Consider the following 15,696-nt stretch of genomic DNA (forward strand, 5'->3'; position numbering starts at 1 on the left):
GTATGTGATACAGATGGGAGGGTGCAGCAAAAAACAGACAAGTCTCAAAATGAAAGAGAGTGAAGCAAGAAATAGTTACTGTGAAGAAATGCTGAGACTCAAGAAATTAACATAAATTAAGGCCAAGTGGGTGGCAAGAACTGAGGATGTGTTGTAGTCTCTCCTGACCTGCAGTTCTAGGTGACTTTGCCAAAATCTATCCCTTTTCCTAAACCTCTCCAGACCTTTTCCTTCACCCTTCTTCCTTCCTCTTCAACCCCTCTGCCTGAAGAAGGAGCCACTGGCTCCAAAAGCCTACCAATCACAACAGTCTTTTACATGTATGTTCTGCTGCCGCTTGGAGAGTAGATTTTTTATCTATCCAATTAAATAATTTTATCTATAATGCTTAAGAACTGTTTGAACCTACCACTAACAAATCTAGCAGCCTGCCTCTGAATTGATTCGATATCTTCCTTCAATCTGACCTGGTCTGGATTTCATACACTTGAGCAGTACTCAAGAAAAGCTTGCACCAGCATCCTATATGTGGTCTCCTTTATAGGTGAACCACCCTTTCCTAAAATTGTCACAGTAAACCAGCACAGTTCTCAACAATCAGTCTTCCCTTCTCATCCCATCGAATAAGTCTCCCGTGATTCGGGGGTATGGGTTACTTTTCTGAACCCTTTTTCTAAATCTCACCAGTCCTTTTGTCTAACCCCTCTTTCTTGCCCTTTAACTTTTCTGCCAGAAGGAGCTACTGGGTCTGAAAGCTTTCAAATTCTGTACCTTTCACATATGTGTTCTTCTGACACTGCTTGGTGAGTAGATCTTTTTATCTATCAAATTATGTTATATTTCCCCTTGTTTTAGTTGAGCTATATAATCTGGTAATCACTGTTGCTATAAGTGCCTCATGTTCATTACCAATTTCAATGTAGACATCCTCATTGTGGTCACACTGATTTGTTGCCATTTGATTAAATATATTTCTGCCTTTAGTGGGTGTCCTAACTATGTCAGTTCATTTGAAATTCTTGTCTACTGCAACAGAGACAGCACTGCCATTTCCTATAAACTTATTCTTTCAATATACTCATAGATTTATTCCAGAAATCTCTCTGCTATCAATTTCAGCTTTTAGGCACCTATCTGTGTTTAGTTGTATGTGAACTGCATTTCTTTTTGTATCACTCTTTGTTTCTGTTTATTCATGTGTCTGCTACCTCTCAGTAACTAGAAAGATCTCTCCTTATATCTAACTAAGGCCTCATTTTGGAGACAATTTTCACAGACATTGAAGAAAGTAGGAAATGGGCATCAGAAAATAAAGAAGATAGAGTTATCTCCATTAAAAGATACTACTGGTGTGCATGCCAAGGCAATTACTGCACCAGCAATTAATGTTCCCTTATCTTTACTTGTAGACAATATATATAATGTCTCCTCACTGTAGCACCTTTTAGTATTTCTGAAAGGATTTCATTAGGCACTCATCTGTAAAGAATGTTTAGTTGTGCCACTACAATCAGATGTACATGCAGCATGGTCAGAAACAATCTGAAAACATTGTAAGGGTGTTATAGGGTAGCTTGTGCTGAGAAATGATTGTTAATAAAAAGATTTGGTACACTGAACCAGTTCTGAGGTAATTAGCATTGATATTAGCCAATCAGGCTATTGTACATGCAAATTCAAGTGGTCCACGGGAGATGGTATTGCCAAATGTGTTCTTCATTTATATTTCTCAAACTGAACAAGAAAGCAATATGAAGATTGGATCTGATGCAGTAATAAGGATCCAACCCAAGCCAAAGGCTGATCAGTTTTGTACACTATCATCTATGCTCTGAGTCCAATTGCCACTAACTGTATCTGGTGCTTGAATTCACACAAGCAGTGGCCTGATTGGCTAATATGAATGCTGATAAACTCAGAAAGAGCACAACATACTTAATTTTTGACTTAACAGTTATTTCTCAGCACAACCATGTCCTGTAACACTTTTACAATCTTTACAGACTGTTTCTGACTGCCCTGTATACAAAATTATCACTATCAACTTTTAAAGGTTACTAAAATATTTCACTGATATTTAAATTTGTCTCACAACTGTAAACAATAGCCATTAACACAATTTCATACTTATCTATTGCTTTATTAGCATTACAGGTTGCCCTTTTCCCTCCTTCATTGCATTTATTTTAATGTAGAAAATATAAACACTGGTTTCAGCAAGTTATTTAATACCTGTTAACATTTTTCTAGTGACAGAATTTGATTTGGTGAGATTTTGTATGCCGTTTTAACATCATCAGTTAATTTTGTTAGTACATCAATTATTCTAAACTTTAACAAATCTTTTGTTTTAGTATGATCATGAAATGATTATCCAGATCAATCACAAAATTTTATGTATGCAATTATTTGTTTGCAAAATTTTGTGTTTTCTTTATATTGCTTCTTCATATAAGGGAGTAATTATGTCTTGTCTCATGTGCTGTACAGTGTTTACAATGTAATTGCATTAAAATTCACTGCTTGGTTGAACAGCAGAAAATAACTTGGTTATATAATTTTTAATACTAAATAAGAAACAAGCAAAACAGAAAAGAGCTTTTCTAATTTCAAATCTATAAAGCTTCAAAAAATACCACAACCAAATTGTCATGTGAATTATGTACCAAGCATACTCCCCTTAACTCCCTGGACACTTATCAAATCAGGAATCACTATTCTCAGATTTTAATTTGAATCCTCTCTTCATAATACCACATAAAGGAAAAACTTTCTGTGTGGAACTTCTGCAATTTATTTTTAATAGTTTTGTGTGCTCTTCTGAAATTGAGGACCATATAAAGGCACAAATAAAATAGTAAAAGTACTAACCAGTAATAAAGCACATTAACAACATAGAAGCACAAACGGGTCATTGTAAATTAAGGCTAAATATGCTAAAAGCTGTAGGAAGTTCTCTGTTGAAATAGCACTGCATGTGTCAAGATGCAGTAAGCAATAAAGCAGTCCAGCACACTCTCCAGTACAGAAAAATTGTTTTGATAAAAGCCAATAATGACAAGAGAAATGGGAGATGAGACAAAGAGATATGCAGAAGATTGATAGCACTGAGTCAGATGGTAACATCATTGGGAGGCAACAATGTCTGTGTGTTTGTTAGCAGGTATTGTATTTGTTCTCTCTGATGGAAGATATTGTCTGAGATGTAACTCATTTTCTGACCTTTCTTCTACGCGCGCGCGCGCGCGCGCGCGCGCGTGTGTGTGTGTGTATGTGTGTGTGTGTGTGTGTGTGTGTGTGTGTGTGTGTGTGTGTGTGTAATCTGATAAACACCTCCTCTATTTTGTGAAAATTATCTATAATCTTGGATTTTTCATTAATTCTAAAATATATATATATATGATAGACATACAGCCAGAGAAGCCATTAAAATCACCAAGTCAGCTAAGATCAGACAGAATCAGAGTGTCATGGGTATATGGTATCCACAGAGTTTTTAAAAAATTAAGTTTCCATGACTGTGCTCCTTTTTGAGGTCATAAGAGATTCACTGATGATGAAATAAACTGACTTGAAGTGAACAGTCATTTTGCTTGGCTCCCATGACATAAATTATACTGTATTTTAGCATATGTTTTATAAATACAGGATGTACATACAGTCCAGGAACACTTTCAATTATTTATTGCACAAGAACCAAACATTGTACAGATATCATACATATTTAATTCTGAAGAGAAACCCTGAAAGTTTTTTCCATGTATACCACCACAGTGTTTTTTGGTAATTTGCAAATAGTCAGCGATAGTCACAAACATGGCGAGTTCAGATGCAGAGCGAGCTTTCTGTGTGTTAGAGTTCGACAAAAACAAGTGTTCTACAACTGTTCAACGGATGTTTAGAACCAAGTACAGTATGAAGCCACCAACAAGGAAGGCCATTTACCACTGCTACAACAAATTTGTTACAATGGGTTGCTTGTGTCCGGCAAAGAGAAGCAGATGTTCCAGTGTGAGTGAAGTGAATGTGGAGTGCATACGAGACACATTCATAAGCAGTCCAAAGATATTGGTGTGTCGTGCATCCTATGAACTTGAAATGGCTCCAATGACAGTGTGGAAAGTCCCCTGACAGAAGCTGTCTGTGAAACCATTCAAATTGGAGATAGTGCAGAAGTTCAATGATGATGACAAAAACAAGCGCTTTGAGTTTGGTTCGCAGATGCAACAATTGAATAAGGATAGGGGTGGCATAGTTGATCAGTTAATTTTTAGTGATGAAGCCACTTTTAACACTATTGGGAAAGTGAACAGGCATAATTGTCGAATCTGGGGTACAAACCATCCACACTAATGCATTGAATTTGAACTTGGTTCCCCAAAGGTAAATGTTTTTTGTGCCTTGTCATGTCGAAAACTGTACGGGCCATTCTTCTTCATCAAGAGCACCGTCACTGGATATTCCTACTTGGACATGTTGGAGCAATGGCTGATGCCTCAAATGCAATCAGAATCTCCATTCATCTTTCAGCAGGATGTGGCTCCACCCCATTTTGATCGTGAAGTTTGTGGGTACCTGAGCACGAAGCTGGCGCATCGATGGATCGACTGTGCAACAGAAGGGGAACCTATTTCATGAAATAGCCTCCCCAATCACCAGATCTCACTCCATGTGACTTTTTTCTGTGGGGACACATTAAAGATCTAGTGTATGTACCACCTCTACTATGTGATGTAGCAGAGCTCCAGGAGAAAATACAGGAAACGGCTGCCATATAATCGATGATGCCATGCTGGGACAGGTATGGCAAGAATTCGATTACTATATTGACATCTGCCAGGTCACTCATAGTTAGCATATTGAATGTTTGTAAAAAAAAAAAAAAAAGCTTTCTGAGTTTCTCTTCAAAATGCCATATGTATGACATCAGTACTACAATGTTTAGTTCTTGTGCAATAAATAATTGAAAGTGTCCCTGGACTTTATGTACACCCTGTAAACATACCATAGATCTTTTAGATACTGTACTGTACATTATATTTTATATTCTGTGACCAACATGAATATGTAATATATTAAGCTACAGATCAGTAACTATGGCAGCAATAAGCATGATCAATGAGTGTGTATACAGACTGAATAATGGAGAGTACAACTTGTTATATGTTAGCACAGCATGAAGTTTCAGTATCCTTCAATTTTGGCATGATGCCAGATGATGACATAGACTAAATTTAGTTTTCCTGAGACAGATTAGAATACACACTGTAATAATTTGTTACATTATATGAACCTGCACTTTTACAAGGGTCAATTCTGTGAGAGGTTCTGGCATGGATTTTGTATCATCCAGGTGCTATTTATGACCACTATATTCTGTATAGATTATGTATATTATAAATTGTGGTATAGAACTTGTTTTTGTACCATCTTATTTCAAAGTGATGATTTTATGATACATGGCAATAACCCTCATCTAGTTTATTGACTGATGACAATTTCCATTCACCTGTTTGTGCTTTTATTTCACTGTTAAGTACAAGTGACTGTAATATATTGCTTTAAGATCGATCAAGACATCATTAAACATGCAGCACATAGAGCAGTATTCTTAGCACATTACTGTTAATGTTTGATTTTATTTCAGTTCATGAATGTCCAGACACTGTGAGTCTGAGGGTACCATTGGCAATTGTGATCATTTGGTTACATGATGTCATTATGTTTATGGAGCTGTTAAGTATTGCACACCATATCATAAAACTATGTCACATAGTGTCTTTTGTTTTTTCATCTATACAAGGTGTCCCACCTAATTCTGAGACCTCATAAAATTCTGAGATGAAACAAAATGTGAGAGACACAATTGGTCAGGGACACACCTGCATCAGGGGCTCACACAATTGTCAGGTTTTTGCAATTCTTGGAAATAAACAAACATCAAGTTCAATGCAAAACTGCATGTATTTAAGTGGCACATGTATGGTTTTTCAATTGAAATAAAAACTAAAGGTACAATTTAATGATAAGATTCAGTTCTAGTTTCCTAACACAATTATTAGTGGCCTATAACACACAAACACTTCATGTTTGAGAATTATAACCAGCACAAAAAATGCACTCACAGTAATGTCATATCTGATGAATCTGCATCACTGCAATGTATATCTGAAGCTGCCACTGTTTGCGTGAATATAATTTTGGAAATGGTGAGCAAATGAGTTTTGCACAGATTGTAATATTCCTAAAGATATTACTGCATATGCAGCAGTAATATGTTTTTCATATTTTTTGTGTCATTGGTGGTTCATGATAGACACACTCACTCACTGTGTCCCAGAGAAAGAACTGTAATTGTGTCAAGTTGGGGATCAGACCGCCAGCTCAGAGGACCTCCTTGTCCTATCCACCTATTTGGAAATACTGCATCCACAACTTCCATAAAATCATGTGCATAATGTGTGAGGCATCCATCATGCTGGAATCACAAAGATAGATATGTTTGCAATCACACTTCCTCGATGAGGAGGTGTAGAGTGTGTTGAAGATATGATGCATGCTGCAGTCCAGTTAATGTTCCCTGACAAAAATAGGGACCTACAATAAGGGTACCAATGACACTGCATCTAACATTGACTCCCCATTCTCATTACTGAACATCTGTATGAAGCCACTGGGAAGTTGCATGGACATGTAGTGCATGTTCCACAGATTTACATGACCACAATTTGTAAATGAAGCTTCATACATGACAAATGTACCACTCAGGTTTCAGGCTACCTTGCAACCTCTGAAGTGCCAAACAACAGAATGCAATCCAGGTGTAGAACTCCATACATAATGGTGTTGAAAAATAAAACTCATCATAGAAACGGAGTACAAGAATTTCTTTACTATGCACAACACAATACATATCCATAGAAGACCATATGCTACACAGTCACACGTCACAGGTCACAGGTCAAACTGCTCAGTCAGAGAGATCCTGTCTTGTCACTCTTGCTGGTCAGCCTTATTGGTGTTCCCATACAGCATTCGAAAAACGACTGTTGACTAAGTCTTCTTGGGGTATCAGCCAAGTCAAGGCATTGTTCTGTGGCAACGTTTCAACAAGTTTCCTTCTTATGCTCAGGCAAAGTGTCAGGTTAATGTCCAGTTCATATATTTACAGCCATTAGACTACAGCATCCTTTGCCTCATGTGCAATGGCTGGTTCAATTGCTCTCCAAAGGACTGTTGCGGATGGTGGTGGGAGAACTCCCAGCACGTTGGAGGATCCTGGCATCATGTTCTGGTGCTGTCTACCTATTCCATCTGCTGCCTTCACCACTTTCACCTCAGAGCACTCTTGACATATTCTTGCTAGTGCTACAATCCCATGTGGAGCTCAGTTGGAAACTGCTATCCCAGTGGACAAGATTGTCCTGGACCTGTTTCTCCACTGCCTCTTTGATGACTGAGTCTTAGAACCTGTTCATACAGCACAGCACCTCTATCTGTTCAAAATCAAATGTATGACCTTCATTGAAGCTGCATTCTGCTATAGCAGATTTGTCTCTTTGGCCAGGGCAAATGCTTCTCACATGTTCTGAGTGGTGGTGTAAAATACGTCACTGCATCTGGCCAATATATTGCTTGCCACATTCATAAGTGATGAGTCGACTCCAGGTGTCTGTAGTCTTAGTTAGTCTTTCATTGAGCCAAGAATATTTTTGATTTTAGCCAATGAGCATAAAATGGTTTTAATGTGTATCCTGGAAACCTTGGCTGTGGGTGGCCCAATGTATGGAAGAAATGTCAGATGCTTCATGTCTTCTGCGTCACCTTCATTTTTCTTCTTGCTCAGCTGGGAGTGCATCTTATCTGTGTCTATGAGTAGCCATTCTTGTGAAAGGTTTCCCTCAGATATTGCAACTCAGTGGGTAGATTCTCTCTGTCACATATGTCTTATGCTCTGTACACCAGGGTAGTGAACACAGATTTGTTTTGTTCTGGATGGTGGCAGCTATTGGCATTTAGACCAATATTCCAGAGTACCATCAATATTCTTCCTTATCAGGATATGAAGGAAAGGCAGGCATCTGTTTTCGTCTACTTCCATGGTGAATTTTATATTGTCATGTATGCTGTTATGGTGGTCAAGAAATTCCTGCAGGCTTTCTTTGCCAGGCAGCCACACCACAAATGTGTCGTCCACTATTGGCAAGTCTCCTTTGGTTTCATATGTCTTGTTTTGAGAGCCATTTCCTCAAAGTGTTTCATATGTATGAAATACAAAGTAGTGTTTTTTACACCTGGAGTCTACAGCATTGGTTGCAAATGTGGCAAGCGATATGTCGACCAAAAGCAGCGATGTCGAAACATTGCCACAGAATGATGCTGAGGGAGTTGTTCGGGTTGGTTACACCAAACAACACCCATTTAGCAGTAGTTCATTTATTCACCTAAACACATGCAAGGCTCACAAAGAACTGAACATGGCAGAACAGCCCAAAGACAATGCTCAGAGTCCAAAGACGATGCCCAGAGTCCAAAGATGAACACATATTGATGCGGGTGTTGACCTCATTGGCGCCACATAGTCCTCCCCCGCAGTACGGAGTACTCTTGAGAGGCCAGGGTGGGGGGGTGACTAAGGCATTGAGCCGGACCAAGGTCAGTTCGACAGCATCATCGGGGGATCGGGGGGAGCTGTGTGGGTAGATGTCGTGGAGGAAGGTTCGGCCCAGCCACCAAACCTGGAAGTCGTTGAAGCGAGCTGGGCGTCATACTGGTTGTGTGGTGACAGTTAGGCTGGCAGTTTGTGGGTGGAACGGAGCAATGGCGATGATGTCTCCAGTGGGCATGGCGAACACACAAGGCATGTCCAGGTCAACGTCGGGGGGGAGGGGAACACATTTCACCAGGTGGCAGGGAATGGTGGAGGTTGTGTCATGAGCACTGGATAAAGAGAAACACACGACGGACAGTATATAATCGTGCAGTTTTATTGAGATGTCGTGGATTATGTCTGGGGGGACAGGCGCACACACACCTCAAGCTAGGGCATGTTCAAGAAGGGGGCATGAGAGGCAAGCAACGGTGGAGAGGTCGAAGGGACCAGCGAAGGGCCCGGCGGCGAGGGCATGATCGTAGGTAAGGTCGATGTGGGGAGCATGTGGTCACTCAACGGAGTGCATGAGACCGGAGTAAAGGGCGAGGTTGTAGGAGAGCTCGACGATTGGAGCTGGAAGTCACTTGATCGAGTGTGTAAGTCTGACATGGAGGGAGTGGTCGGAGGGTTATGAGCCACGACAGTGAGTGGCGTGGTCATGGCCTGAAGTGGGGTAGAAGAAGACTTGACATGAGCAGGCTTAAGTCTGTTGAGAGAGACTGTAACAGCTGAATCTTTCATCTGGGTGTCATAGGTGTTGGCTAAGCACCGGAGAACTCAGTACAGGCCAGTATATGGAGGTTGGAGAGGAGCACAGACAGTGTCATCTCAGAGCATGACATACTCGCAATTGTCCAGAGATTTCAGGACGTGAACATCAGGGTGGGAATGGCTGGCGGGCGGAAGGATATGGAGGTTGATGAAGTGGCATCTGACGTGGCCCATGATGGAAGGTAAGTCAGACTGAGGGAGGGAAGTGGAAGGGCTCACAAGTTCACCAGGGAGAACAATGTTTTGGCCGTATACGAACTCGGCTATTGTGCCTTTGAGGTCTTCCTTATAGGTCGCACGAATGCCGAGTAGCACAAGGGGAAGGGCCTCCATCCATAGAGAGTCATGGCATTGAAGAGCCGCCTTGAAAGTGAGGTGCCAGCGCTCTACTAGCCCGTTACTTTGCGGGTAATATGCTGTGGTATGGATGCACCAGATGCCGCAAATGTTACAAATCTTGTTGAACAGGGCCGATTCAAATTGTCTGCCCTCGTCATTCATGATGATAGCTGGAATATCTGAAACGTAATACCCATGACTCGACGAAAGCTTGAGCAACAGTTTCTGCCATAATATTGGGGAGGGGGACAGCCTCGACCCAGCGAGTTGTTCGGTTCATAGACGAGAGAACATAACGAAAGCCATTGGAGGGGGAGAGAAGACCAACAATGTCAATATGAATATGCTGGAAACGCCCAGGAGGGATCGAAAAGGCGCCAAGGGGGGGGGGGTGAAGTGTGCTTGTGTACTTTGCAGTGTTGGCACGCAATGCAGGAGCAGGCCCATTGCTGGCAGTCCTTGTTGACATTTCTCCACACAAAGTGCTCCGCTGTGAGGCAGGCGGATGCATGAACACTGGGGTGGGCTAAATTATGCAATGCATTGAAGACAGCTCGACGGAGCGTGAGTGGGATGAGGGGGCGTAACATGCCCGTACTGTCATCGCACCAGATCTCACCGGAAATGCCAGGGAAGGTGGTGCAGACAAAGTGTAGTGAAGAAATAGAGTTTGAAATCAGGTTTTGTGTTTCCTCATTGACGTGTTGGAGGTTAGGCAGTTCAGAGAGGTCTAACAGTGAATGGACGGTGTTGACTCATGAAAGGAAATTGGAAACTATATTGTCAGCACCCTTTATGTGTCTGACATCGGTGGTGAACTGAGATATGAAGTCCATGTATCTGAAGAGGCGAGGAGGCATGTCAGCTGGCGGGTTTGTAATGGCCGCAGCCAGGGGTTTGTGGTCCATCAGTCTTAAAATGTTTTATCACTTCGTAGACCATGAGCAACTCCTTGTCAAATGCGGAATATTTTCATTGTGCATTGGTGAGCTTGCGCGAGAAGAACTGCAGAGGCGAAGTCTGGCCATTGATTGTCTGGCTAAGGACAGTGCCGATGGCAGTATCGCTATCGTCTGTGGTGATGAAAAGCTACACATTGGGATGAGGATGCGTGATGGTGCAGGCCTCGGCAAGAAGACTTTTGATGGCAGTGAAAGAGTCAGTCATAGTGAGGGTCCATGAAACGGGCCAAGATCCAGAAGTGTTGGTGTCTGCCAAGGCGTCCGTCAGTGGAGCCTGAATCTCCGCAGCCCGAGGTAGATGTCAGTGATAATAATTAACTGTCCCCAGAAAGCGCTGGAGCTCTTTGAATGATGAAGGTCTGGGTAGGTTTAGTATTGTTTGTACTTTCTCAGGGGGCGGTGAAATGCCATCGGCAGAGACCCGAAAACCAAGAAAAGTGACAGCGGGTTGATGTAGCTGCAATTTGTCCTGGTTGGTCTCGATGCCTGCTGCCACGAGAGTGTTCATAACAGTTTGCACATGTCAAATGTTGCCGGCGGTATGGGAGGCAGTTTGTTTACAATGTGTGGCAGGTGGGGCAGGCGAGGCGTGGTCATGTTGTTCGGAGCCACTCGGCAGATCCGATGGGAGCCAAGGTGGCGAAGTGTCCCAGGAGTCAACGTGACAAGATGGCTGCCGGCCCTAAGCAGTGGCACCGTGCTCGGATGAGATTGGTAGAGTCTATTGTCCGAGGGCGCGGCCTGTGGCAGCACGGTCATGGACGAAGCGCTTGGTGCAAGTTCACTGTTTGTGTTGTCAGTGGCGATCACATGGTGGTGCACAGGAGCCGAAGTTGTATAGTTTGAGGTGCTGTCCGGGATGGGTGGGGTAGGAGCTATCAGTTCGGGAACACATGACACTAGTCACGCATGTGCTCTTGTGTCTGGCCGAGTGTCAAACACTGCCATGTTGGGGGGGGGGGGGGGGGTGGCCCTGTGCAACTGTCAGTACACATTATGGCAGTCTTGATAGCACAGTTGCGAGGGGTAGCAGGAGGTAAACACACGGATGCTCGATTGCTGGGATTGCAAGCCGACTTGGCGCACTTACTGACCTTTCTTTGTCCTTGGTGTAGTGTCTGTAATTCCTTTGCTGCATCAGAGAGCTGGAGCTGTGTTTTGTGGAGCTGGAGGGAGAGCTTGAAGTTTTCCTTGCATAGGCAAGCAACGTGTTCAAGCTCGACAAGGCACTTGTGTGTGGTTTCTTGTAACGTCATCGACAGAGACAAGCATGTATGGATGAGATGAGCCTGGACCGATGTGTCACAGGGGGTTTGATCAACAGAGCACAGGGGAAGTGAGTCTTGGACAGATGATGGAACACGGTGTTTCGCACTAGGTCTGGTGAAAGTTTGTGGTGTCGCAAGAAATCAATGCCTAGTATAGGTTTGTCAATTTCGCACACTAAAAAAGTCCACTCAAGTTTGCAGTTTGTGGAGAGTGGGAAGTTGAACCCGAGCATTGTAGTTTAGTTGAATTCACAGCTTGCAGTGAAGTATGATGAGGGTGGATGTTCGACAATGCTAACGTAGGCAGTAGCAAAACATTGGCACCTGTGTCCAGTAGGAAAAGGTATCCTGACGAAATGTCTTTAATGTAAAGTCGTCTGCAATTATCCGGTCATTCCCAGACAAAATGGAGCACTGGAGGGTGCCTGTCATGTTGTGTGCAGGAGGCGGCACCTGGACCTACCTGCGATTGGCATTTGGGAAGTAGCAGGGTAGTCTGCAGTTCTGTGCCACCTCACCACACCGTGTGTGCAAATAACAGTATGGGTAGTGCGGTTGCATTTCCTGCGGAGAGTTCATTGCCAGTGGTGGTGGCCGAGGTTCAGTGGCCGCAGCAGGCTCAGTTGCAGGAGGGGGCATGACCATGGGTGGAGCCGGTGACGTCCCAGTTGCTTGTTTACTGCTTCCTGGAGCGAGCAGAACGGTCAACACAGTACGGCCCCAGCCGCATCCAGCTGCAGGGCAATGAGCCTGAACCTGAGACTTGTAAGGTAGGCAGTGGTTGGCAAACTAGAGCAGTAATACATCATGTAGCTTGTCAGCAAATTGTCATTCTTTGTTCGACAGGTTCAGGAGACCTTTGAGCCAGAGCAAAGCGTATGTGAGGAGATAGTTTATCTTACCAGATGGGGAGGAGGGCTGTGCCAGAGAATAGATCAGCGCTGACCAGGGCACATACCTGTCTCCAGAGCTGGGAAGGTTTGTTGTTGCCTAGTTGCTCAACGTGGAGCACTTGCCGTATTGCTGCCTCAGTTGAGCATGCAAGCCAACGTAGAGCTGTCTTTTTGGCTAGAGTGTACCAGGTAGATGAGTCCGGGGCGTTGACCAGGTCAGTAATCAAGTCCTCCTGGTCGTGCAGGTGGGTGATGAGGCACAGAAACCTGGTTGACTCGTCGAGTTAATAATGGTTGAACACTTCGTCCACAATTTTGAACCAGGTTGTTGCTCTGTTGGGATTAAACGGCGGCAGCTTCAACAAGCATTGTAGAATGTTCCGAAGAACAGGTTGAGTTGAATTCATCGGGGCACTGCCTGAATCGAGCTGTTGTTGCTGTAGTATTCAAGGAGAGAGTGCCTCCAGGGGATGTGGCAGCGATGGCTGTTCGAGTGGCAGCATGGAGGTGACACATTGTGGTTGAGCGTGATCGATCGCGACGCAGAAGGCCGATGCGGGAGAGACACCATAATGTGTTGATTGCAGTTGCGGAAGCTCAACATGTTGTGGGTGTTTCGGATTGACACATCGCGGAAGACCGACATGGATGAGGCACCGAGATGTGCTGAGAATGGTAGCGGAAGCTCGACTGGAGCCAGCGTGGGGGCGACAGGTGAGAAAAAGTTCAAAGTTTGAGAACAGGTGTTAGTCTGTGGAAAGCTTGATGTGTGATCAGAGCTGGGACCACCTGTGTTGCAGGGAGGCTGCAGGGGTGGGTGCTGTTCAGAAGCACAGTGTGGGAAATGATGTCGAACGTGGGATGGAATGTGTGAATGTTCACTGTTCATAGTCACTCCACTCAAAACGATGTGCGGATAAGGCAAATGTTGTGGCACAAAACACTGAGGCATACCAGTGGAATGGAGGTGGAGGTCAGGCACAGATAACAAGTTATTGTTCCTGTTGCAGGCCGAAGTATCGAAGTAGGAAGGCCTGTGCTGATGCTGAACCAAGGCAGGCACAGGCGTGGTCGGATGCTGAGGAAGTAGACCTGTGAACAAAGCAGTTCTGGCCATGTGGCAGGTATCCATGTGGTACTGCACAGATTGCAGTGTGGCAAATCATTGTCCTGGCAGTGGTAGGTTGTCCAACAAAGCATTTGCAGGAATCGGCATTGGTCCCGCACTGCACGGAGATCTGTAAGAGGTAACTGCACAGTCGATGAGGGAGGGCACATGTGGTGGAAACAAAAGCGTTTGATAGCCGGAGTCATGCTCACTCCTAACCTCACGTATTGTTGCAGACTCAAAAACGTCCGGCATAATCGGCGTAATCATCGAGTGAGAGGCATCGTGTTGCAGTCCTGGCAGGTGTACATCGCCGGCAACATGATGCAAGTTGATAACATAATCCAGCGTTAGGCGCTGGTCTGAAGTCATTGTTCAAATGCTGTGTCGATGTAATACACGCGAAAATAACTGACGTGGGGGTCGCGGACACAGTAAAACAGCAAAAACGGAAGATGTTCCAACTCGGGGTCACCAGTGAGGTAGTTGTTCGGGTTGGTTACACCAAATAACACCCATTGAGCAGTAGGTCATTTATTCACCTAAACACATGCAAGGCTCACAAAGAACTGAACATGGCGGAACAGCCCAAAGACAATGCTCAGAGTCCAAAGACGATGCTCAGAGTCCTAAGACGAACGCATATCGATGCTGGTGTCGACCTCATCGGTGCCACAATGCCTTGTCTCAGCTGATGACCTGAGGGGATTTCATCAACAAAATTCACTGAGAAACACAGCCTTCCCATATAAAAAGACTTTTGTACTGCAGTAATATTTATTAATGTATTGCACTGGAATGGAGAATCAGAGACAGTTGGCAGACTTTGTGATATAAGCTAGTTAACTTAATGAGTTTACTCTTAGAGGAACATCTAGACAATATCATTATTTATGTAGTTTTTATCTGTGTGAAATGTTTTGAAAATTGAGCAAACTGTTTCTTTAGTACAAATCCCAGTAGTAGTGGCATAGGAAATTCTCTTGCTAAAGATGTTTCAGATGAAGAAACTGCCATTAGGATCAAATATGTTGCAGGAATTCAGGATTATTGATATTAAGACTCCTTTAGTACAGCAGTGTGACTTTAGAACAAGTACCTTGTGTGCCTTGTGTGTTGTGTGACTGCCTTTAGTGTTTTTGGTAACAAATAAAAATTGTCCCTAATAATGACAAGGAGTTTGTAAAGTAGAGCAGATTTTCAAAGAACATTCTTTTATGGGGAAAACCATTATAAAGAAGGTGACAGAATGTTTCTTTTTGATTCTGTTTGCAAACCTATAAATGTTTCAGAAACAAGATATTTAGATTTCACCAAGGCCTACAGTAAATGAGACATTCTATATCAGACTGTTCAAATAAACACATTTCTTCAAAAAAATTAATTTCTTGTTTAATCAGTTTCGATTTTGAGCAAATTCGATATAAATTACACATATGAGAAGCCTAATATTTGGTATGTGGGTAGAAGAATGTTGTGGCAATGTCATTCTTTCCATAATTTTCTAGGACAGAAAGGTCTGTGAAACTCAAGATTAGAAGTCAGAGAGAATAACCTTTCAATGTAATCTGTTGTAAGGCCATGCAAGTTAAACAGAAACCTATATTTCTTAGCTTCTCAGCTGTTTTTCACTCTACTAAAGTAATGAAAAAAGTTGCAGCCATTTGAGAGTACAAGTATCATCAATTTTTATGAAAATTTT

At 43.1% G+C, this 15,696-nt stretch overlaps 1 protein-coding gene across 1 annotated transcript in view; it reads right to left on the bottom strand.

The window, feature by feature from the left end:
- The window catches only part of LOC124776988 (phenoloxidase 2-like), a 309,427-nt gene that overhangs the window by 116,171 nt on the left and 177,560 nt on the right, over positions 1-15,696 (bottom strand). The gene's annotated exons all lie outside the window — the stretch shown is intronic.

Source organism: Schistocerca piceifrons, chromosome 2 (assembly GCF_021461385.2).
Source record: "Schistocerca piceifrons isolate TAMUIC-IGC-003096 chromosome 2, iqSchPice1.1, whole genome shotgun sequence".
NCBI classification, from domain to species: Eukaryota; Metazoa; Arthropoda; class Insecta; order Orthoptera; family Acrididae; genus Schistocerca; species Schistocerca piceifrons.